Below are 7,738 nucleotides of genomic sequence, written 5' to 3'. Positions count from 1 at the left end.
ACATCAAAAGACTTAATATTGTTTAGATATTAATCTTCTCTAAATTGATATATGATTCAATGCATTCCAAACCAAAATCATAGCAGGGATTTTTTTTCTGATAGAAATTGACAAGCTGATTTCAATATTTATATGGAAATGCAAAAGACTCAGAATAACCAGAATAACTCTGAAAAAGAACAAAGTTGATAGGCAAACACTTTCTGATTTGAAGACTTGTAAAAGTACAACAACTAAGACAGTATGCTATTAGCATCAAATAGACAATAAAACAATGGAACAGATGACAGAGTCTATAGACAACTGAATTTTAACGAATGTGTTAAGGCAATTCAATGAAGAAAATATATTCTTAACAATAAGTACTGCCCAAAATTTGAATATTCATATATTAAAATAACTTTGATCCATACCTATAACCATATATAAAAATAACACAAAATGAATGATATAACTAAATGTAAAAACCTAAAATTGTAAAACTTCTAGAAGAAAACAAAAAAGAACATTTTTGTGACTTGGATTAGGTGAAGACTTCTTAGATATGACCAAAGACTCCCAAGATATGATTAAAAAAAGCCTTCTTCGATATGACAGATTTGTTCTATAAAAGAACAAATTGATAATTTGCACTTCATTAACATTAAAAATTTCTGCCTTTCAAAATATACTGCTAAGCAAATGAAACAACCAGCCACAGACTGGGAGAATTAGTTTAAAACTTTTCTCTGTAATATATGTATTTCCTTTTATTTAGAAAAATAAAGAGCTCTAGAAATGCAATAATAAGACAACAAACACTTCAATAAAAATAGGCCAAAGATCTGGACAGACAATTCACCAAAGAAGACATATGGATGTCATATAAACATACAAAAAGATGTTCAACAACTTTACACATTAAAGAACTGCAGGTTAAAAGTAACACAAAGTACAATTACACATGTATTTGAATGTTTAAAATTTCAAAGGCTGATCATACTTCATGTAGACAAGGATGTAAAGAGACTCGAACTCTCATACACTGCTGGGGGACATGTGAAATGGTACAGCCAATTAGGAAAACCGTTTGGTGGTTTTGTAAAAAGCTAAACACATACCTACCATATGATACAGATATCCCACTTTTAGGTATTTACCCAAAATAAATGAAAATGTTCCAATAGTTGTACATAAATTGTTCATGGCAGTCTTATTTGTAATGGCTCCAAGTAGAAACAACCCAAATGTTCCTGAGCAGATGGGTAAATAAATGCATTTTGGTATATCCATAAAATGGAATTCAAAATAATTATGTTGACAAAAAAGCTAGATAAAAATGAGTAAATACTACATGATCTCATTTATATAACATTATAGGAAATTCCAACTGATCCATAGTGACAGAAAACAGATGAGTGATTTTTTGGGGCAGGGTAGGGAGTAGAGGATGGGGAAAGTTGGATGAGTTTATAAAGGAACTGAGGGACTTGTTGGTGTGATGATATATTCATTGTGTTGATTGTGATGATACTTTCACAAGTGTATATAGATGTCAAAACATCCAATTATGCACTTTAAATATGTGCTGCTTATTTTGTGTTAATTATGTCATTAAACTGTTGAGAGAGAGAGAGAAACAGAGACAGGGAGGGAGAGAGAGAGAGAAAGAGAATGCCCAGACATGATTTAGTAAGAGGCTGATACCTTTGAGTGGCTTCCATACCTTTCCTCCCTCTCTCCCTTCCCCCCTCCTTCTTTTCTTGCTTCTATTATGAGATTAAAAATTATATTGTATTAATATCTTAAGAATTAACAAAGAATATACTTAAAAAAATAATTCTAGAAGTTCCTTGGAATGGAAGGTGATACCTTAGCAGGAGGAGAGGAAACAAAAGGAATAGATCAGCTGTGCTACATTAAAAATGAACAGAGAATAGGTGAGAAAAGTGATGACAGGGAAACATGGCACCATTGCAGATGGATTTTTCTGCCCGGAGATGTCAAATATTCAGTGTTCACAGTTTGTGTTTGTGTTGCTGTGTGTCATAAAACTTCTCTCTGGGAAAACGATTTGGGTCAGTCTCAGAGCAGAGATAAAGGAGCAGCTGCTCAATGCAGGGCAGAGAAGAATTTGTTATAGGCAAGTATTTCCAAGAAGGTACTGCATCTACAGGCCTCCCAGCAATGTTGGGAACACATTGGATTTTCCACTGGAAATGAAATGGACTCTCAGATGATATCTGGATGGCACTTTTTTCCTCTATTTCTTGATCAACATGTGCCAGTAAGTATGTTCAGGATTAGGAATTCAGAAGTGAGTAAGGTATGGCTTCGTTCTCTCGCAGCACTCAGATTAAAATTTTTAAGAACAATAATACGGTGTGAAAAGTAGGATGATAGTGGTAATACTTGAAGGTAGTGGATGGACTTGCTCCAGAATTTCTGCATAGGATGGTCTAGTGATTGGCACGTAGCAGCAATGGATGTGGCTTTACATATATATATATATTTCTATAATAGCTACATAAAATGATAATAAAAATAATAGGATAAAATGTTTACATCAGAAAATACCTGCTCGTGAGCACTAATAGAATTTATTGTGGATGCTGAATTCTCCATGTAGAAACTGACCTTAGAGGATGAGTGGGTGTTTAGGTGGCAGACAGCCTGGGGTAGGGTTTTCTGTACTGAGTCCACATCCACAGCAAACACAAGTGTACAGCGCAAGATTTCCTGCTTGTGGAATGGCAAGTCTCTGCTTGGAAGATCACAGATGTCATGATAAGAACCAGGTAATCATTTGACTTTTCTCCCTAGTGCTTATGGAACACGAAAAAATATATGGACTTTGGATAATGATTCAAGTTGCATCTCTGCTCCCATGTATATGAATTAGTAGGTAGTTCAAATTCAATCCCCTTATCTAATTTTACCTTTGCCCCGTCAATATGAATTCATTAGTGATTCAATCTAAGTCTTGCTTTTTCATCTCTAATATGAGGAAAACAGAGTTTTGCTGGAAAACATTATAGGATTAGACACTATATATATATATATATATATATATATATATATATATATATATATATATATATATGAGTTCAACATTTAGTGCAGGGCCAGGGAAGCTCCCAGGAAGAACTGTTATTCAGATATTTTAAAAAGGAAAAAAACACTGGTCACATTCTCACTGAGTATGGACAGCTCTGACCCAGGCACTTGACAAGGTGCACCAAATATTCAACACACAGCTAAGGAGTCCTTGAGTTAGAAATGACCAAACTAACTTACTTAAAGGAATAACTAACTTACTTAAAGGAACTAGATAAGAATATCATATAATCAGGAGTGTGCGATTTAGGCAAGAGATGTCACAGGCCCCTGATGCTATTAACATCCTGTTGTCTTTAGTATATGTGCAAAATGATGTAAGCAGTTCAATGTCATGTGCAAAGTACTAAGTGGTCCCCTAGTGGCCAGAAAGAGTTAATACTACATATATTCCTGAGAGGAGCACGTAAAAACATTTCCTACCCACACATTATTTACCTCCCAGACTATCCTCATTTCAGCTGATAAGAGTTTCCCATTCTAAGTCGATTTATACTTCAATGATAGGCAACTTAAACTATTTCCCCAAATATTATTAATCACACTGACCACTCTGTTCCCTAATGTACTCTTGAACTTACCTTTCTCATGGTTTACTGATTTCTACAGATTATACATTTATTTGTCAGGCTTTCTATATTAAGATATGAAGCTTTGAAAAGAAGTAACTGGGTTAGTGCTATCCAGGGGAATCATGAGTTCTAGGTTTTCCAGGCTAGGACAGTCCTGGTTTATGCTGGTTTTCCCAGTGTAATTATTACTATCATCCCCTTTTATAATCACAATTGTTCCAGTCTTGAGAATAAATTACTCTGTCACCTTCCTGCTCCTTTTTTTCCCCTGATGAAAACTCTAAAAATATTGGTGTAACTCAGCTGGACATGAGGTCAATCTGCATGCGATCCCTGTCACTCCCACAATCAACAGGGCTTACTTGGCTGATCTGCTGGATAGACCATTTTCTTTTGCATATTCCCCAAGTTTTCTTCCTGCAGTTGCCATCTAAATCAGAGAAGAGGATTGTTGGTGATGTATGTGCTACTCGGCTCTCTTGTTTGGTTTTTCTCGCAGGCTCTCATATGCTCTAAAAGTCACCACTAAACCAGTTCTAATGCCATGCCACGTTCGCTGGGCAGAATCTGCAGATCTTGGGTGAAATAATGTATCCAGCAAACACCCAGTCTATATCTACATGACTATGTAGCCTGTGCTGCTACAATTAATGTGTTAACGGGTGAAAGAAGATGATCTAGATACGAAAATTGAAATAGAACAAAAGGAAATTGTGAACAATTTCTAGACACAGCACAAACATATCTACAATGGCCCAAATGTCACCTCTTATCATAGTCAGAACAATATGGACACCTGTAAAACCCAGCCAAGTGAGACTTTCAAACTCAAATTTATGCTTGATGTGTCAGAACTAAATTGGTACATTTATAGACTAGTTGTGTGAATGCAACACAGTAGAATTGTTTTGGAATACAGCAATGGACTTGTGAATACCTTGTTAAAATGAAGTACACTTCTCTGACTCAGGACAGATTTCTTAAGAAGTAGGCCAATGTCCTTATGTGACTTGTTTCAGCAACCAAAATAATATTTTAATGGGTAGTTCAATTCAGAATGCCAAAATTAAATTATTACAAATAAAGAGGCATGTACACTTACATTCATATTCAGAAACTGCTTTGTGATTTTGATGAAGAATTAGAAACAAAATACTACTCTAAATGCCTGAAACAATACATTTTTTTCTTGTTTTCCTTCTTTTCTCATTATTGCTGACCTGTTTTCAACCTTCTTCCAAGATTTTACTCACATCTTAACCATATGTATTTTACATGTGAACGGGATTATGAATTTATGACTCTAGGAGATAAATGCATACATATAGACTCTAAATGGTATTTCATTCTTTATACCTCATAATCCTATGCTTAGGAAGAGAAAAACCTTAAAAATAAAAATCTGCCCAATAGATATTATCACATATAATAAAATACATTAAAAGTTATAACTGGAATAACAAGATTTGGGAAATTTCAGCACCTGCTTGGTGCTGAATACCAATAGGATCATTCTGGATTCATCACGTAACATTGAATACGAACAAACAAATGACCATATTTAGTAAATCAGTAAAGACAGTCTTCTGCAAAGGCCTGGATGGGATCTATGGTTAGTTATATAATCACAGATGGGTGACAGTCGATCTTCCATGTAACAAAAGCAGTTATTTCTCCTAAAGGATTTCAAGGAGAAATTTGGAGTTTATTATTTTATTACTATCAGTCAAATTTTGACACAAGATGTATATTCATTCTTTCTGGCAATGAATGTTCAAGCTCTTCTATTTCTTCCAGAGACAGAGTATGGCCAATATTGAGTAAAGAGAGCTGAACATAAAACTTAATTATAGTTGAATGTTAAATAAAATAAAATGTTCTACATTTCTCTATATACTTATGCCCAGGATTACTAACATAGAGTGACCAAACTATCGCAAGAGTTGTTTCTTTATGTTGGCTATTAGAAAGCTCAGAGCCTAATTTGCAGTCATTACTTGCAAATATAGAAAGCTTCATGGATGTATTTTGTACCAACTTCCCTCCTTGGCTTATTTGATTCCTTACTATATTTTCCTTCTGCCTAATTTTTAACGTGTTTTAAATAATGTTTTCTTACTGTTTTAGTTTGGATGTGTGGCCCTTAAACCTCATGTTGAAATTTGTTCCTAATGTTGGAGGTGGGACCTAATGGGAAGCGTTTGGGTCATGAGGTTGGATTCCTCATGAATAGATTGAAGCCATCTCTGTGGCGTGTGTGAGTTCTTACACTGTGAGTTCCCATGACAATTGGTTGTTACAAAGAGCCTGGTGCTTTCTTGCTTTTCTCTTGCTCCCTCTGTTGCCATGTGATCTCTGCACATGCAAGCTCCCCTTCACCTTCCACTGTGAGTGGAAGAAGCCTGAGGTTTTTACCAGAAGCTAAGCAGATGCCAGCACCATGCTTCTTATACAGCCTGCAGAGCCATGAGCCAAATAAACCTCTTTTATTTATCAATGACCCAGACTCAGGTATTCCTTTATAGCAGCACAAAACAGACTAAGACACCATAGAGTATTAATGTTTGTCAGTCATATGTAGAGACATAATCATATCTAAGAATCCCTCCAAAATTATGTCTTCTATAAATGCTGTGTCATAGCACCTACATTACTTATCTCATTTAATTTCCCCCAAAAGGACATGAAACACCAAAAATCATCTAATACTGTAACAGAACAATGATTTTTGTAGAGTGAGTAATTCCTCCCTCCTCATTTTACATGTTGTTATCTTTCTGCCAAAATGCCAAAATGTTTTTATATAATGCACACTACCAATGCAGTGTAAAGCAGGGTAAGAAAAGAGACACTTCTCCAAATTTTTGTCTGGCACAGATTTGTGCAGAAGTAAATTAGTCACTGAGATCATTTCAGCTGTAAAAAGACAGTTAAAGGAGACCTCGTCTGTTGTAGCAGTGGCAGATGGAAAGAACCCACAGCAATTAGTTTAAAAGCCCCAATTTATGGAAATACCCATTTCAGTTTTGTTGTGGATCGCTACTGAATACTGGTGGAATACAGAGGACGGTGAGTGACTAAGCATATAGAAGCCCAAGAAGAGGCTCCAAGCAGGACTGAGATATTGTTAATGCTCTTGCGGTGTGTGAGAATTGCAGCTCTGAAGTCACCCTTGCCATCTATCTTTTGTTTCTCAATGCCAGTCAGTCATTCTAAACCAACTCTTTCTATTGTAATGATTAAATTATGATCCCCAGCAAGCATTTGATGTCAGAGCTCTTCTGTTCAAAGTAAGGAGGCAACTTCTTTCTATAATTATGTTTTCTACTAGTGATATTTAAAGTTTGCTCTTCAGCTTTCTGAATTTTGTTTGTGATAGCCCCGAGGGTGTAAAACAATTCTTCTCTGATGCTTCCTGACTGACTTCTTTCTCCTTTCCTTTCTCATACCTCCTGACCTTTCATTGGAATGGGCCTGATTATACCTCACAAGTTTCATCTTTACAAACAGAAGTTTGCAGTGTGATTGGTCTCTTAGGTCAGGTATTGGTGCTGATTTCTATTAGAAACCAGATGCCTGTAGTTGAGGTTTTTGTTATGTGGTTTGTGACATGTTGTACACAACAATCTGTTATATATTTGCTCCATGGATAGTACACAGAATCTTCCTATATGGTTCCACCGGATTAGAAGCAAAATCAGAAAGAATACTACTAATCTCAAAGTCTTGCAGGGATTAAGAGGTGGGGGTAAGATCAACATTGCCTTAAATTTTAATGTCTTATTGCATATTCAAGAACAAATTTATTAAATATTATAGAGGAAAAATCCTTCAGACCTATTTCTTTAAATTTAATCCTTAATGTGTAGGGCCACTCTCTATTTGATATACTTTAAGAAGGCAACCCACATTGTTTCAGTGTAATCTGTCCATGTTTACCAGCATTCAGGAAATTCCCAGCCTGACAGACGGCTGACAGATGGGCCACGGCGTCACTATCACACCTGCAGGTTCCTGCCCAGATCTTCACTGCTCAGTTTTATTCTGTCAAGAGGGATGCTACTGAAGTG

The sequence above is a fragment of the Macaca mulatta genome, chromosome 18 (genome assembly GCF_049350105.2).
Source record: "Macaca mulatta isolate MMU2019108-1 chromosome 18, T2T-MMU8v2.0, whole genome shotgun sequence".
Lineage (NCBI taxonomy): Eukaryota > Metazoa > Chordata > Mammalia > Primates > Cercopithecidae > Macaca > Macaca mulatta.
The sequence above is the reverse complement of the archived record's forward strand: the minus strand, read 5'-3'. Positions refer to the sequence as shown.